At 35.3% G+C, this 16263-nt stretch overlaps 1 long non-coding RNA gene across 1 annotated transcript in view; it reads right to left on the reverse strand.

Moving 5' to 3' along the window:
- The window catches only part of LOC138691209 (uncharacterized), a 196056-nt gene extending 180039 nt beyond the window's left edge, over positions 1-16017 (reverse strand). The window contains exon 1 of the long non-coding RNA XR_011329764.1: positions 15931-16017. This is a non-coding gene — a long non-coding RNA (uncharacterized lncRNA). The remainder of the gene's footprint in view (positions 1-15930) is intronic.
- Between the last annotated feature and the right edge of the window lie 246 nt (positions 16018-16263).

Consider the following 16263-nt stretch of genomic DNA (forward strand, 5'->3'; position numbering starts at 1 on the left):
TCAGAATCGAATTGTGGCATGTTCTGAGGACATACGCAATACTCCTGGAGTTTGGGATCGTGTTCGCAGGTCAATGTGACATCGATGTGAGGTCCGTATTCAAGCAGGAGGTGGACATTTTGAACATCTTCTGTAATGACAACGACCTGCGGAAAGAAACACTTTCCGGTGAATTTCAATGTTGTGAAGGCCATAACTCGGAAATGAAGCATTTCCGGACACATGTTGTAATTAACTATTTTGATTGTCTACATGTGGGAAATACATACCTGAAATTATGCCCCGTATTTTTGAAACACCCTGTATATACAAAACAATTTTATATGGTGTAACAATTTAAGTCAAGAAGTAAAATTACAAGTTTTCTTTTTTCACGTATGACTGCGTCAGAACACAAATGAAGACCAACAAGATTTTAAAGTGGTATTAACATTCCTTCATTGAGGAAGGAAATTTCAGTTTCAAAGACGAAATACAAGCGAATCTAGAACGTATGCACACAATGACGTACAAACAAAAATTGGGAGCAATAAATTTGAAGGAACCGAGTTTGAAATAAATGTCAGCACGTACTGTAAACCAGTTCACTCAGTCATGAAAAATGAAGTCACTTTTATCAGACGCAGTGCTTTGCAAACTTCGGCAGACCAGCGGGCACTGAACACACGGGAAAAGCAAATAAGAGGTGGGAACACAAACAATAAAACAGTTTAAAAATTCATTAATTATTGAAATGTCATGCACAACAGCACATGGAATGGCATAATAAAGAGGGACATAAATTCTGTACCTTGTATCTCGCTTTATAATCAGAGGATTTGAATAATCATAAATGTTACATATAAATATTTGAATAGCGAAGCCATTACTTGGCAGTGACTTGTGGACTTAAAAATATGGGAAAAATGCAAAAATATGTTCTCCTCACAGATCTAGGGGTTACCATGTGTAGTGCTGGTTCCGAAAGTCCCTGGTTGAAATCAGGACGAAGGCGATGTGGTCTAAAGTAAGATAAACTTTTGAGCATGACTTCCTCCGGGAGGAAAATGAAGCTGTGGGTCTCGTTTCGTAGGTTTATGACACATGAGAGAATCCTACCCTTGATATTGGACTCCAGGACGAATTTGCAGGTTATTTTTCGCTACTGTTGTATTTTAATTCTGAATAAACACTGCAGTTCAAAGTAACTTTAAACAGAATACTACTACTACAACCATCACCACCGCCCTCACAAAAGCCCGCCATCGGTCCCTATCCTGAGCAAGATTAATCCTGTCTCTATCATCACATCTCACTTCCATCAAATACATTTCAATATTATTCTTCCATCTACGTATCGATCTTCCCAAAGGTCTTTTTCCCTCTGACTTCCCAACTAACACTCTATATGCATTTCCAGATTCACCCATACGTGCTACATGCCCTGTCCATCTCAAAGTTCTGGATTTAATGTTCCTAATTATGTTATGTGAAGAATACAATGCGTGAAGTTCTACGTTGTGTAACTTTCTCCGTTTTCCTGTAATTTCATCCCTATTAGTCCCAAATATTTTCCCAAGCATCTTATTTTCTAGTACCATTAATCTCTGTTCCTCTCTCAAAGTGAGAGTCCAAGTTTCACAACCATAAAGAACAACCGGTAATATAACTGTTTTATAAATTCTAACTTTCAGCTTCTTTTGAGAGCAGACTGGATGACAAAAGCTTCTCAACCGAATAATAACAGGCATTTAACATATTTATTCTGTGTTTAGTTTCCTCCCGAGTGCCGTTTTTGTTACTGCTGCTCCAAGGTACTTGAATTTTTCCATCTTTTCAAAGGATAAATTTCCAATTTTTATATTACCATTTCGTACTATTTTCTAGTCACGAGACATAATCATATACTTTGTTTTTTCGGGGTTAATTCGAAACCTATCTCCTTACTTGCTTCAAGTAAAATTCCCGTGTTTTCCCTAATCGTTTGTGGATTTTCTCTTAACATATTCACAACATCCGCATAGATAAGCAGCTGATGTAACCCGTTTATAATTCCTAACACTACTACTACTACTACAATAATAATAATAATAATAATAATAATAATAATAATAATAATAATAATAATAATAATAATAATAACAACAACAACAACAACAACAACAACAATAATAATAATAATAATAATAATAATAATAATAATAATAATAATACTTACTTACTTACTGGCTTTTAAGGAACCCGGAGTTTCATTGCCGCCCTCACATAAGCCCGTCATTGGTCCCTATTCTGAGCAAGATTAATCCAGTCTCTATCATATCCCACCTCCCTCAAATCCATTTTAATATTTTCTTCCCATCTACGTCTCGGGCTCCCCAAAGGTCTTTTTTCCTCCAGCCTCCCAACTGGCACTCTATATGCATTTTTGTATTTGCCCATACGTGCTACATGCCCTGCCAATCTCAAATATCTGCATTTAATGTTCCTAATTATGTCAGGTGAAGAATACAATAATAATAATAATAATAATAATAATAATAATAATAATAATAATAATAATAAATGAATTTACGGAAAAATGAATACAGGACGACCTTCGTGTATTCATATAGGGGAGAGTCGGGTAGTATCGGACATCGGGTAATATCGGACAGTGAGTTTCTTTCATCTGCCACACGATGATAGTACCTGATTGACATGGTTACGTTTCTGTGATGTCGCATATACACAATCAAGGAAAACGAATAGCTGACTTTTGGTCGGAGATCAGGAAATGAACTGAGTTTTGTATATTTCTGTTGTATAAAACTGATCTTAGATTATGTGAACTTGGTTTAGTTTTCGACTACAATGTCTCAACGATTTGAAAAGCGTCTTGACTTCCCAGTATTCCAAACATTTTCAGTGATATTCCAAGAAGACTCGATGTAACAGTAGAAGTTTGAACTGCACACACCAGGATCTGCATGGATGTATGCACGGATGCATGTGAAGGAGGAAACACTTTCTCAGAAGCCTCACAAGTCCCCAGACACTCATTCCTCCGTCTACATTCCAGCAGAGGCACTCGCTTCCCAGAAGCATCAAGGCTGTTTTGTAACAATCGTGGTTCTCGGGTGGGGCTTGAAATCCAGATACTCGATTGCGTCTGGAGCTAAGATGGATTAGGACAGTCCCTAATTACTTCTTACATTTTTAATTCTACGTCAGTTTCACTCTCTCCTTTTATTACCGATTTACAATCCAATACGGTGTAGGAGAGCGTATTCCAAGCAGAGCATTAGAAAGACAAGAAGAACAAGGGGTATGTATGCATGTATGTATGTATGTATGTATGTATGTATGTATGTATGTATGTATGTATGTATGTATGTATGTATGTATGTATGTATGTATACCTTTTTTTTAGCAGCATGTTCCATTACAAATGGAAAGTAATACTACATGCCTAGGTTTACCTTCAAGTACATAATCCATTTACATTATATATTATTATGTTGCCATTCTAGATTAAATATGGACTAGTGTAGTTCATCTACTATGTGTAACTGCCAAGATAATATTGGTACTTCTTAATCTAACTTATTTTCCTATTCCTAACCTATGAAGTACAAGAATCTATTTACATATTCTAGCATTTAAATATTTACAGTATTTACATATTTACTATCTCTTGATGAGCCTATTTTCAGATAAATTATACCCTCTAATATTCTAGCTTATTTACAGAATGTAAGTAGCCTATTTTGGACCCTTATCACTTAATTCTGACTTTTAACCTATCTTCCCAAATAACTTATCCTTAGTCTATATACTAGCCAGCCTACTGTAGTTGTTCAAAGTCTATACTATTTGCAAACTTTATAAAATATTTTACATAACTTTTCACTAATTTTGTCTTGTCCACAGGCCACTTCCCACCACATTTATGTATAGACTGGATTAGTGTTCTTCTTTCCTTTCCTAATTTCGTACAGTCATAAATGATATGATCCATTGTCTGATCTCCATCCCCACAGACACATGTCGCACTATTCTTGATTTTAAATCGATGAAAATATGCGTTGAGTCTTCCATGTCCGGTCAACAGAGTCGTCAAGTTAGAGTTACTTCTATCTTCAATTTCAATCTATCTTGGACACTAGGGAAGAACGCCTTGGTTGGCGTACCTTTGGAAGTAGTTGACCATTCACTTTCCCATTTTCCTTTGGATATGACCGCTAGTGGTTCCTTACTTCACTCATCGGGACCTTGTCGTAACAGATCTGTAGATCGACGTCACTCGCTGCCTGCTTCGCTAGACGATCTGCCAGTTCGTTACCGTAGTTCCCCACATGAGCCTTGACCCATCCGAAGTCCACTAACCATCTGTCGTTCTCCACCAGCCGTAGATTCGTTCGGATGCCTTCAATTAGGTTGTTGTGGTTGCTTCCATTCCTTGGAGAGTCCAGAGTAATTTTACTATCAGTGTAGATGGCTATGCGTCTTTCGTCTTTCGTCTAATGGTCTTTCACCTATTGTTCTTAGTCGTTTTATATTGTCTAACGCTTTCATGGTAGCAAGTTGTTCAGCTTGGTTATTTGAACATTTATTGTCTAATCTGAATCTTAGTTGTTGGATTAGTTCATAACTCTGAAATATTGCTACTCCTGCTCCAACTCCACGTTCACTTTTACTGCCATCCGTGTATATTTCATACGTATATTCTGTATTTTGTTCTGTTTCTTTTATGTCGATGAGTTCTGCAGGGTGTATCCAGTTCTTGTGCTGTATTATGTAGTCAAGATTTAGACCATCGTACTTATGTCTTGTTTTTGCAAAGTACAAGTTTACTATTTCTTATATCTTGAACAAAATGGGAGTGAGTCCAGTAACAACGCATAATGCTTCATATGAGGTGGTGCGAAATGCCTTTGCAATACGTATGTTTATTAGCGTGTGCACTTGGTTCAGTTTTTTGGCGTTGTAATTCCTCTCCAAGGCATCTATCCAAACAAGAGCTCCATACGATAACAAGGGCAGGATTGTACCTTTATATATGGTTCTTAATGCTTTGTGTTTAAGACTCCAATTTATCTTAGCGGTTTTGGAAAGGGCATTAATCAGGCTTGTGCATCTTTCTGTTACATATTTAATATGTTCGTTGAATCTAAATCTCTTGTCAATGATAATTCCAAGATATTTAATCTTGTCGGTTTGTTGTAGTTCCTTGTTGTTGAGAAAGATGTGTAGGGGAGAGTCGGGTAGTATCGGACATCGGGTAGTATCGGACAGTGCGTTTCTTTCATCTTCCACCATATGGTAGTACCTGAATGACACGGTTACGTTTCTCTATGCGACATCACAGAAACGTAACCATGTCAATCAGGTACTATCATCTTGTGGTAGATGAAAGAAACTCACTGTCCGATATTACCCGATGTCCGATACTACCCGACTCTTCCCTATATCTTTTTGTTCCCTTCGTTTCCTTCGTGTTATTAGCATCGTCTTCGACTTCTGCTCATTAAATTTGGTTTTGTTCTTTATAGCCCATGCTGCTATCTTTTTCATTTCAAGATTGGCATAATTTTCAGCTTCCAGAATCGTTTTCCCCCTTGTTATCACGATGAGGTCATCTGCGAATGCTATAACCTTTGTGTTTGCGGTGTACTCTAGGCTGAGTAATGAGTCGTAATGTATATTCCAGAATGAATGTATGTATGTATGTATGTATGTATGTATGTATGTATGTATGTATGTATGTATGTATGTATTTATTTATTTATTAACACTACAATTGGGTATAAACCCGGTGACAGTGATATATAATATACAATAATTACAATTACATGAAATAAAATAAAATAAACGTATATGAAATAAAATGAAATAAATGTAAATCTATAAATAGTAGATGCAATAAACCTAGGACTATAAATAAAAACTATTCTAGAATAACGCCTACGATAATCAAAAGTAAATCTAACTTATAAGTACTTCTATTTCACCCAACTATTACCAATTTAAGTAATTACATATCACCTTAATTAATTGCATACCAACTTAATTACATATCATCTTAATTACATATCACCTTAATTTATTTACATATCAACTAAATTACATATCATCTTAATTAATTACATGTCAACTTAATTATATATCAACTCAATTAATTACATGACACAACTTAAATAATTACAGTGCACCTCCAATTACATTTTCAGCCTAATCTTCTCAACCTTTCCTTAAATGTATTGATTTTAAGAGGACCACCCTGAAAGACTGCTGTTGCTGTTCCAGTCTACTATTATACGGTTAACAAAGGAAAATTTTGCCACGTCCGTTCTTTGTTTTCTACATTTAAACTTCCTAATATGATCAGCCCTTCCTAAGTATGATGGTGTTGCTAATCTAGCATTGATATCAATCCATACTTTGTGTCCCATTTGTGCCTTAAACAATGCGGTGAGTCTGGTTTCACGTCGCCTTGATTTAAGAAGTTTGAAAAGTTTGAGAATATAAGAACAGAGATAATACAAGGAGAACATGGATAATACTAGTATTGTGAGAATAAGGGAGATTGTTGCTTTTTTATGTTATGGTCAACTCCCAACTTAACCCCTATACTTAGTGAAAAGAAGTACGTAATTTTATATCGGAACGATAGCTTTGTACAGTAGTGGCAAAAAAAACCGAACCGACGGAATAATCAAAGTCCCCGAAATGAGGCACTGCGCATGCCACGCCCGCATTCACAAGATAGCGAGTAATCTATTGAAATTGTTGTAGTTTCGACTGCTGACGTAGTCCATTTCGAAAGCCATTAGAAAATAAGCTGGTAAAATTCATGTTCTGGGAATAATACGTTCATTAAGTAGTAAAATATTGCTGCAATCAAAAAGTATTGGGAATATATTTGAATAAGGAACAAAACAAAGTTTCCTTTCCAGGCAGGATTCGAACCACGAAAGTCTTAGTTACCTGTCAATGTGAACAAGGCTCTGAAATCAGCTACAAGGGTCGGTCCGGTTTTTTTTGCTACTACTGTACACAAATTTTGCTTCAACATATCAAACTGACTTGACTTGCAAGGATTTGAAGCTGTTCTCCGGCGTGGAAATCCCATGTAATAGCCAGTTGGCTTACTGGTACTGTCTCTCCGATCCAATATGTCACGTGTTATAAAACGCTGCATTTTGTGTAACCATTATGACGCTCCGTTTCCCATGATGATACTTGCTTCAGCACAGACAATTAAAGCAAAAGCGCTATCTACAACAATATCAGCAAACAGAACAAAGAAGTGATTATCTTGCTGTATCAAATTTTCAACTGCAAACGAATAAACAGCTTCATATATCTGTTGTGCGGAATTGGAGTGTCGTTGTGAGGTAGACCCGGAATCCAGCAGACACCGCCCCACAGAGACAATACGGCCTGCGCGTAGCGGCACACAATAGCTCACAAAATTAAATCACAATCTACACTCCAGACTGTTATTCTTCCATTACTGGAATTTCAAGAGAAATATGAGCACCACATATGCACACAAATATAGCTTGCACAAGGTGTGCTGTATTAGATTTCACGCAATTTTCATGTAAATGTATTTACCTACTGTGGCATTGAAAAACTATTATACAAACTCTATAAATACTTCCTTACTGTTGACTAACAATCAAACATTCTTATGGGGGCAGATAAAAAAGTTAATTTTTGTTCTTCCACCATGTTAAGAGGACATTCCACTAGAAATTAAAACTTTTATTCTAATCATTTTTTCAACCAAATTACTATGTAAAGGTCCACATCTGTGGAGTAACGGTTAGCGCGTCTAACTGCGAAACCAGGTGGCCCGGGTTCGAATCCCGGTCGGGGCAAGTTACCTGGTTGAGGTTTTTTCCGGGGTTTTCCCCCAACCCAATACGAGCAAATGCTGGGTAACTTTCGGTGCTGGACCCCGGACTCATTTCACCGACATTATCACCTTCATATCATTCAGACGCTAAATAACCTAGATGTTGATACAGCGTCGTAAAATAACCCAATAAAAAAAACTATGTAAAGGACTAACAAAATTCAAATTTTGAACTCCCAAATGTTTTTTTTCGTTTTGATTTTTATATATAACCTTTAATATTTTCAAACTCAAGATTTTAGTAGAATATGTCAATTTGTATGCTCCCTTTTCTTCGGGTACATTCACAAGAAATAGAGAAACATTTATATGCATTCATTTTATGAAATATGTCATTTATTCACTTTCAAAAACCTTTTGAAATTTTGAAAATTTGTTTATATAATTCATTAAAAAGTATTACTAATACTTGCAGAAAAATTCCATCCGATTGATTAATATTTGGCATAATAAGTTGGTGTTGAATCAAGAAAATTAGATTTGAAAATAAAGTGAATATTTATGTAACACATACCTATTTAAATTCTCCTCCGCTACATTCATCTAGTAACTTCAGGGAGTGAACTTTAGAACAAAATGTTACTAGATTTGTAATCATAAATATGTAAAAAAAAAAAAAAAATCATTCTTTGATGAAAAAATAATTTTGACAGCTCTTTAAATGCCAGGCCTCTTTACAGTCTTAATTAAAAAAATATAAATGTATTTGCAATCAGAATTGAACAAAATCCGTTTGGGGTATGAACATTTAATATAGGTCCTACATTCTAAACAAATAGCCAACGATTTTTTTTTTCATGATTTTCAGTGAAGTTTCTCCTTGCAATGTCAAAACAAGAGCTTACTGTATACAAATTTTGGCCACTCGAGCGCAATTACGAGGTCTGTTCAGAAAGTAAGTTTCCCTGGGCCGTTTACAGAAAAAAACACAATTTCACATAAAGATTTATTGCAACAGATACAGCAATTGTTGAGCTATTTTTCAATATATTCCCCACCGGAATTGAGACATTTGTAATACCACGGAATCAACACAGAGGTATAGACAGCTGTCACACTCTGGTTCCGATCCCAGGCGACAGACTTTTACACACGGAAATACAAAAATTGATCCCGGTGATCACTGTGACATTCTAGAATGATTCTATTGCATTTTCAAGTATGTTGACCTCTTATCATAACTATAACTGTACTCAATTTACCCCATAGATGGGGAAATTTGGGTATAATATGTGGTATTATTAAAGTAAAATATGCCTTAAAGTCTTTATAAACTCAAATTATCCGAACTATAAGTTAGTGTAGGCTATGTACCTTAGAACAGAATTTAAAATTTTTAATTAGATCTAACAAGATAATGAAATACAGCCACTACTTAAATTCTTGATGGGGCTCATTTTGTAAATTTAAAATATATCCCGTTAAAATCAGGAACAGAAAACACTTGGGATATTTGTCTTTCACCAATTCATTATTTGTGTATGTGAATGATCTGGAATGAAAACCAGATAAGTTGTCAATGAACCTAGAATTATACCCAAATTACCCCACGATTGTAAATTGTAATTTAGTAACAAACTATTAATGATATATTACTACATTTATTAAGAACATTTTCCAAATATGTGTAATGTACAAATCCATGAATTTGGTTACTTTATCACAGCTGGTTCGCCAACAATATTGCTTTGAATGTGATGGGTCATTTCATAGGCTGCTAAATAAAAAACAGTTTTTTTTACCAGGCAGTATCGGTGTGATCAGGACAAAATTTTTAACACTCCATGATAGGCAATTGTGAAATAGACAATACAGCTATATTAAATTGGCATGTGTTTGAAGTTTAGGTAAAGTTTTATTCAATAAAATATAACTTATACCCAAATTACCCCGACTCCTCCCTACTCGCTGACTGTATCCGAGAAGAAAGTTCGTAGGGATTGTAAATTGTAATTTAGTAACAAACTATTAATGATATATTACTACATTTATTAAGAACATTTTCCAAATATGTGTAATGTACAAATCCATGAATTTGGTTACTTTATCACAGCTGGTTCGCCAACAATATTGCTTTGAATGTGATGGGTCATTTCATAGGCTGCTAAATAAAAAACAGTTTTTTTTACCAGGCAGTATCGGTGTGATCAGGACAAAATTTTTAACACTCCATGATAGGCAATTGTGAAATAGACAATACAGCTATATTAAATTGGCATGTGTTTGAAGTTTAGGTAAAGTTTTATTCAATAAAATATAACTTATACCCAAATTACCCCGACTCCTCCCTACTCGCTGACTGTATCCGAGAAGAAAGTTCGTAGGGAATTTTCCAGGTGTCAAAGTTCTTAGTCGCTCTATTCAGCGTGTTCTTGTTAGAATATTTAGACACATTGAAAGTTTACAAAAACAAAAGCGTAGAGGAAAACGACACTTGATCTAGAAACTCCAAACGATATAACGCTTCGTAGAGATCGTTTTTAAATAAAGCAAAGCATTTTATTTTTATTATTGGTGTAATGACAAAATTGAAGAGACTCCTTTGCAGACAAGCGCATTTAACAAAAACTGTAATATCCTAGGCGTAGGAATTAATGTTCAGCCCGAAAGCGATGTTATATGTCTGGTGGAATTTTGAAATTAGCCTACGATTCACCGAGAGTTTGTTCCAAATGGACATCGAGCTGATGCAGGTCTTTTTCTCAACAACTAACACGAGTTTGTGAAGTTTTGACAGAGAGATACTCAACATTACTTAATGGAAATAGGATTCTCTTGCAACATGACAATGTGAGACTTCATATTACTCAAACAACGATGGAAAAAATACAGAAATTGGGAGGAATCGAACTGCTATGAACCACTTGGGACATAGTTCTGATCTTGCGGCTTCAGATTACCATGTGTTTCGATCCATGACCCACTTCCTGCGTGCAATAAATTTCCAATTGAAATGGACATCATCGAATTCTTCACATAAAAAAAAAAACTGGTACCGTTGAGGGTAACAGACCTCAGTGAAAAGTAGCTCAAAACAATAGAATCTTACGGTATTTGCTTTGAAGATTAGATTCATTTCTACTAACAATACTTACTTACTTACTGGCTTTTAAGGAGCCCGGAGGCTCATTGCCGCCCTCACACAAGTCCGCCATCGGTCCCTATCCTGAGCAAGATTAATCCAGTCTCTACCATCATATCCCACCTCCCTCAAATCCATTTTAATATTATCTTCCCACCTACGTCTCGGCCTCCCCAAAGGTCTTCTTCCCTCCGGCCTCCCAACTAACACTCTATATGCATTTCTGGATTCGCCCATACGTGCTACATGTCCTGCCCATCTCAAACGTCTGGATTTTATGTTCCTAATTATGTCAGGTGAAGAATACAATGCGTGCAGCTCTGCGTTGTGTAACTTTCTCCATTCTCCTGTAACTTCATTCCTCTTAGCCCCAAATATTTTCCTAAGAAACTTATTCTAGTAATAATACACTCCACAAAACTTATTTATACCAATATAAATCCCATAAATACACAGGTCTATCTCACTGGCATAAACATCTATCTTCTAACTACGCTGTTCATATAAATAATTCTTATACATTTTGTCTGATCAAATAAAATGAAATAGGACTATCAATGATGTAAGTGAAAGATATTGATACACTAGACCTATATCTGTCGGTCTAACGAAGTAATGTAAATTAGTCTTCCATCATAATTCCAAAGGCAAACGAGATACAGAATGTCTGAATATCATATAAGTTACATGAAGTTGGTTTGATATATTAAGAGAAAACAGTAAATAGTGTAATTAATTTCAAGATACTATTCCTCGAGATATTTCAAACAAAAGTGTTTCATACATTTTTGCTCGTTTTTCCTACCTTTTGAAGACAAAAATTGTTTTATATGAAACATTTTATAGCGTGTTTTGCGAAAACCATTGATTTAATTTCCAATATGCTCTGTCAACTTAAGAGAGCAGTGTATTATGATAAGTGATTGAAAGAATTTTAGTTTTGTTCTTTAAATTTGCAGACATTCTATCCGAACAAATGTAACTTTTCGTTCTGGAAAGGAGTTGTAAAATGTTACATTTGTTCGGATAAAATTTCTACACATTTGAAGAACAAAAACTAAAATTCTCTCAATTACATAATTATTATCGTAATGTTCTTCAGTCTAAAATTGACTGAGCACGTTGAGATTTAAATCTATGACTTTCCAAAACACGCTATGAAATGTTTCATATAATTTTCATCTCGAAGAGGAAGCAAAAATGAGCAGAATTTTATTAAACTTTTTTGTTTCAAATATCTCGAAGAATATCCCCCTGAAATTAATTACATTACTTACTGTCCAACCGTATAATCAACGATGATTAAGTTTCATTCACAATGAAAAATAAACATAGCGTAAGCATTAACTTAAAAAATGTAAACGTTATGGTAAAATCAAGAACATTCACGATGGGAACATAAACATAACCACAAAGATACTTGGTAACCATAGAAACATAACAACAACAATAATATTCTGTCGTATACTTCAGCGCTCCACGATTGTGTGCTGTTTGCAAATCACGTAAGCATAAGCATGAAAGTTTGGAGTTTACAAACTTTCATGTTAACGACTAACGGCAATGTTTATGTGAATCATTGTCAATGATCCCATTTGGTAACCTGGGTGCAAACTTCTGTGTTTATGTTACGGTTATGTTTAATTTTCATTGTCATCATCATCATCATCCTTCACGAATTAGGCCTCTGTAGACCTGTTTCGGACCCATCTAGCAATCTTCTAAAAGGTCTTCCTGGTCGACGATGTCATCTAGGTTTATACTGCATCATAATTTTTGGGATTCTTGAATTTTCTATTCCTCTTACATGATCTAGCCAATTGAATTTGTATCTGCTGATTTTTTATTCTACTGACTCTACTACTAATTGTTCTAAAATTTCTCCTTTTTCGGTCTAAAAGAGTATATCCTGCTGTCCTCCTGAAAAATTTCATTTCCGTTGCTTTGATTCTGTTCATGTCTTTTTTCTTTAATGTCCAAATCTCGCTTCCGTATAAAAGGAAGGGTAATGCTAGTGCATTATATATTTTTATTCTTGTAGATTTTTGTACTAATTTAGCTTTTAATGTATTGTTTATTATTCCTAGAATTTGTGCAAATTTGGTAATTTTCTTGTTCACATCTTTTTCATTTTGATAAGATATTTCACAACCCAGATAATTGAAATTTTGTACTTGTTCGAGGCATTGGTTATTGTGTATTATCTTACTTCTGACTGGGTCTTGTCCTAAAAGTGCCATTACTTTTGATTTTTGTGCTGAAATTTCCATTTTCATTGTGATTGGGTCTTTATTGTTATTATGAAAATGATTATGGTGATGATGATGACGATGATGATGATTATTATTATTATTAGTATTAGTATTAGTATTATTATTATTATTATTATTATTATTATTATTATTATTATTATTATTGTGTCATTCGATAGATACTCTACCTAACCTTCTGCTTGAATATCAGGACATGACAGATAGGCAAAACAATTTATGACAGGTTACTAAAGCCAATATGAGCCTCTACAATTACAGCTATTAGCGAATCGTGTACCGTAATTAACTCCATATTTATCTGCCAGTTTCCAATTCATAGGATGTCATATACTACCACAATCAGTCCAGAAGCAAGACCTACAATTATGACAGTTATTAACAAGCCATCAGCGTTAATGGTTGAAATCTCCAATGGAGAACTTCATTTATAACCATTTCTTTCTTCTCCCTGAGAAACTTTAACTCTTTGGTATTCAAACTTATTGCCGTACAGCCATTTCAAATCTTAACACATTAGTCTACAATTAAAACAATGCAAGACGGCACACTGGCAACGAAAATTCATTTCTAAAGTGGGAATAGAACAATAGGCAGCGATCTACAAACAAAACCAAAAGTCTCTGTTTACATCTCCAAAAACAACGAAATACAGAACAGTTTAAATAACAGTAACGTATGCAATAGTAATGTGCGTTACAAGAGCGGTAAGTTGAAGTTTTCATGTTCGAGGAAAAGTCTGAAAAAGCGAAATGTAGTTGAGCTTTTTTAATTTCCGAGAATTGAAAGAAAACATACCGCTCGTGTATCGTACATTATTTTGTGCCAAGATCGTTTATCACATACCTGAAAGAGGAATTTCTAATTAGTTGCAATGAAATCTCCATCTTGGTTTCTGTTCAATGACGGCAAATTTGCAAAACAAAAATATCTATCTTCAACATTGTTGCTTTAAAATGTTTTCTGTGTTTACTATACTCCAGCAGGCCGTGATATACATCTGTCTTTTTTTTTCCCTCCAGTCTTGTTGATTTTTTCAGGGCTTCCTTAATGTTACATGCATCACGAATGCAATAAGTTTAGTGGAGTTGTAGAGTTTACTTAATTTTTGCAAATATTTCAAAACAATAATTAACAGTGCAATTTAGGTGAAATTGCAGTGGTAAGTTTCCAATTTGTAATTATTACTATATTGAACGTCTCTAAAAATAATATGTTAAAAGCCTAAAGCAGTAAAATCAATATGTCACTTAAGCGGTAAGAAGAGGGAAATTCTTATGTGTGTTAGGTTGGGAATACTGAATGTAGAATTTTATACTTTCCGCGGATTGGTTGTGTGCGGAAACCAAGCAAATACGCACGATCTCGCACAAAATTAATTAAACAGAACAGATGGACGCAGAATTTCTTTCTCTACAAAAACTGTAATACATAATAACAAGCTTACTGTTCAAAATAGGTTACATCTCCGGTTTTCATATTTAAAAATTTCATACGTTTCTTTAGTTGATCGGTGTAATTTGGAGCGAAATCGGTACAAGACTTGGGGTCTATATGCATTTTCCCAACAGTCCAAAAATGATTCGTTATTACTTTCTAGCTTACAAACAATCATTCTGATGGGGGCAGATAAAAAAGTTATATTTTTTCCTTCCACCATGTTAATAACGTCAAAAGAAATGCTTATACAAATTTTGGTCACTCGCCCGCAATTACGAGACTGTCCAGAAAGTGATTTTCCCTAGGGCCGTTTACAGAAAAAAACATAATTGCATGGGAAGATTTATTGAAACTGATACAGCAATTGCTGCGATAATTGTTAACATATCCTCCCACTGGAATTTAGACATTTGTCAAACCATCGGATAAATTTTTGTATCCTTGTGTCGTAGAAGTCAGCCGACTGGGATCAGAACCAGCGTTTGACAGCCGTTCGAACCTCTCTGTCGATCCCATGAGATGACAAATGTCCCAGTTCCGGTGGAGAATATATTGAAAAATAGCTCAACAATTGCTGTTTCTGTTTCAATAAATTTTTCCAATTAAATTGTGTTTTCTTTCCGTTAACGGCCCCTGGCGAACTTATTTTTTTATAATAATAATAATCCGTGGCGCTACCGCCCGTGAAGGGCCTAGACCGACCAGCCGGCTGCTGGCCTCACGCCCACATGCCGAAGCAGAGGTGGACGATCATCCAACAAGAATGGAGGTATCGTGTGGTTAGCACGATGATCCCCCCAGCCGTTATAGCTGGCATTCGCAACCGGATTTCGCTACCTATCGTAGCTCCCCAAGTGCATCAGGATGCTGGGTGGGCACCGGTCCCATACACTGGCCGAAATTTCATGAGAAAATTTCTTATTTTTTTTACGGCCCTCGTAATTGCGGTCGAGTGACCAAAATTTGTATAAGCGTTTCTTTTGATATTATTAACACAGTGAAAGAAAAAAAAATAACTTTTTTTTCTGCCCCCATCAGAATGTTTGGTTCTTAATTGTCTCCTTATTTTTCATCCCTTATGTCACTGTCATTCAAATTTCGGTTGTTTACCATTCGAGCAATCTCGACTATAAAATTCACACTAGGTTTTGGTCTTCGTTTTGTGGTAAAAGGCCCCCCTGAACTCAGGAATGCACTTATTTCACTTCCACACTGTAGAGATGGGAATAAATTTTTCGATCTTGTCAACCACTCACCTTCAAGTAGTCCCAAGACAGCAAACTTCCTCCATCCTTCACCTTTCTCTTGTCCGCATCCAGAGAGCGATTCTTACGTGCTGCCTGTACACACAAGAATAAAATCAGTTTAGTGTTTACTTTCTTAGCAGGGGCGCGAGTATAGGCGGGTTCTCATGCATATTAGAGACACTTTTCTTAGGATTAAACAAAATATTATTATACAGAACGCATGTAAGATAGTATGTAGCCTACCAATTTTAATTGCCACATTTTGGGAAGTATACAAAGAGAAATAAATTGATACTATAAAATATCAATATTAAGACTTTCACAGAATTTATATTTCAACAA

This window comes from Periplaneta americana, chromosome 16, assembly GCF_040183065.1.
Source record: "Periplaneta americana isolate PAMFEO1 chromosome 16, P.americana_PAMFEO1_priV1, whole genome shotgun sequence".
Classification (NCBI taxonomy): domain Eukaryota; kingdom Metazoa; phylum Arthropoda; class Insecta; order Blattodea; family Blattidae; genus Periplaneta; species Periplaneta americana.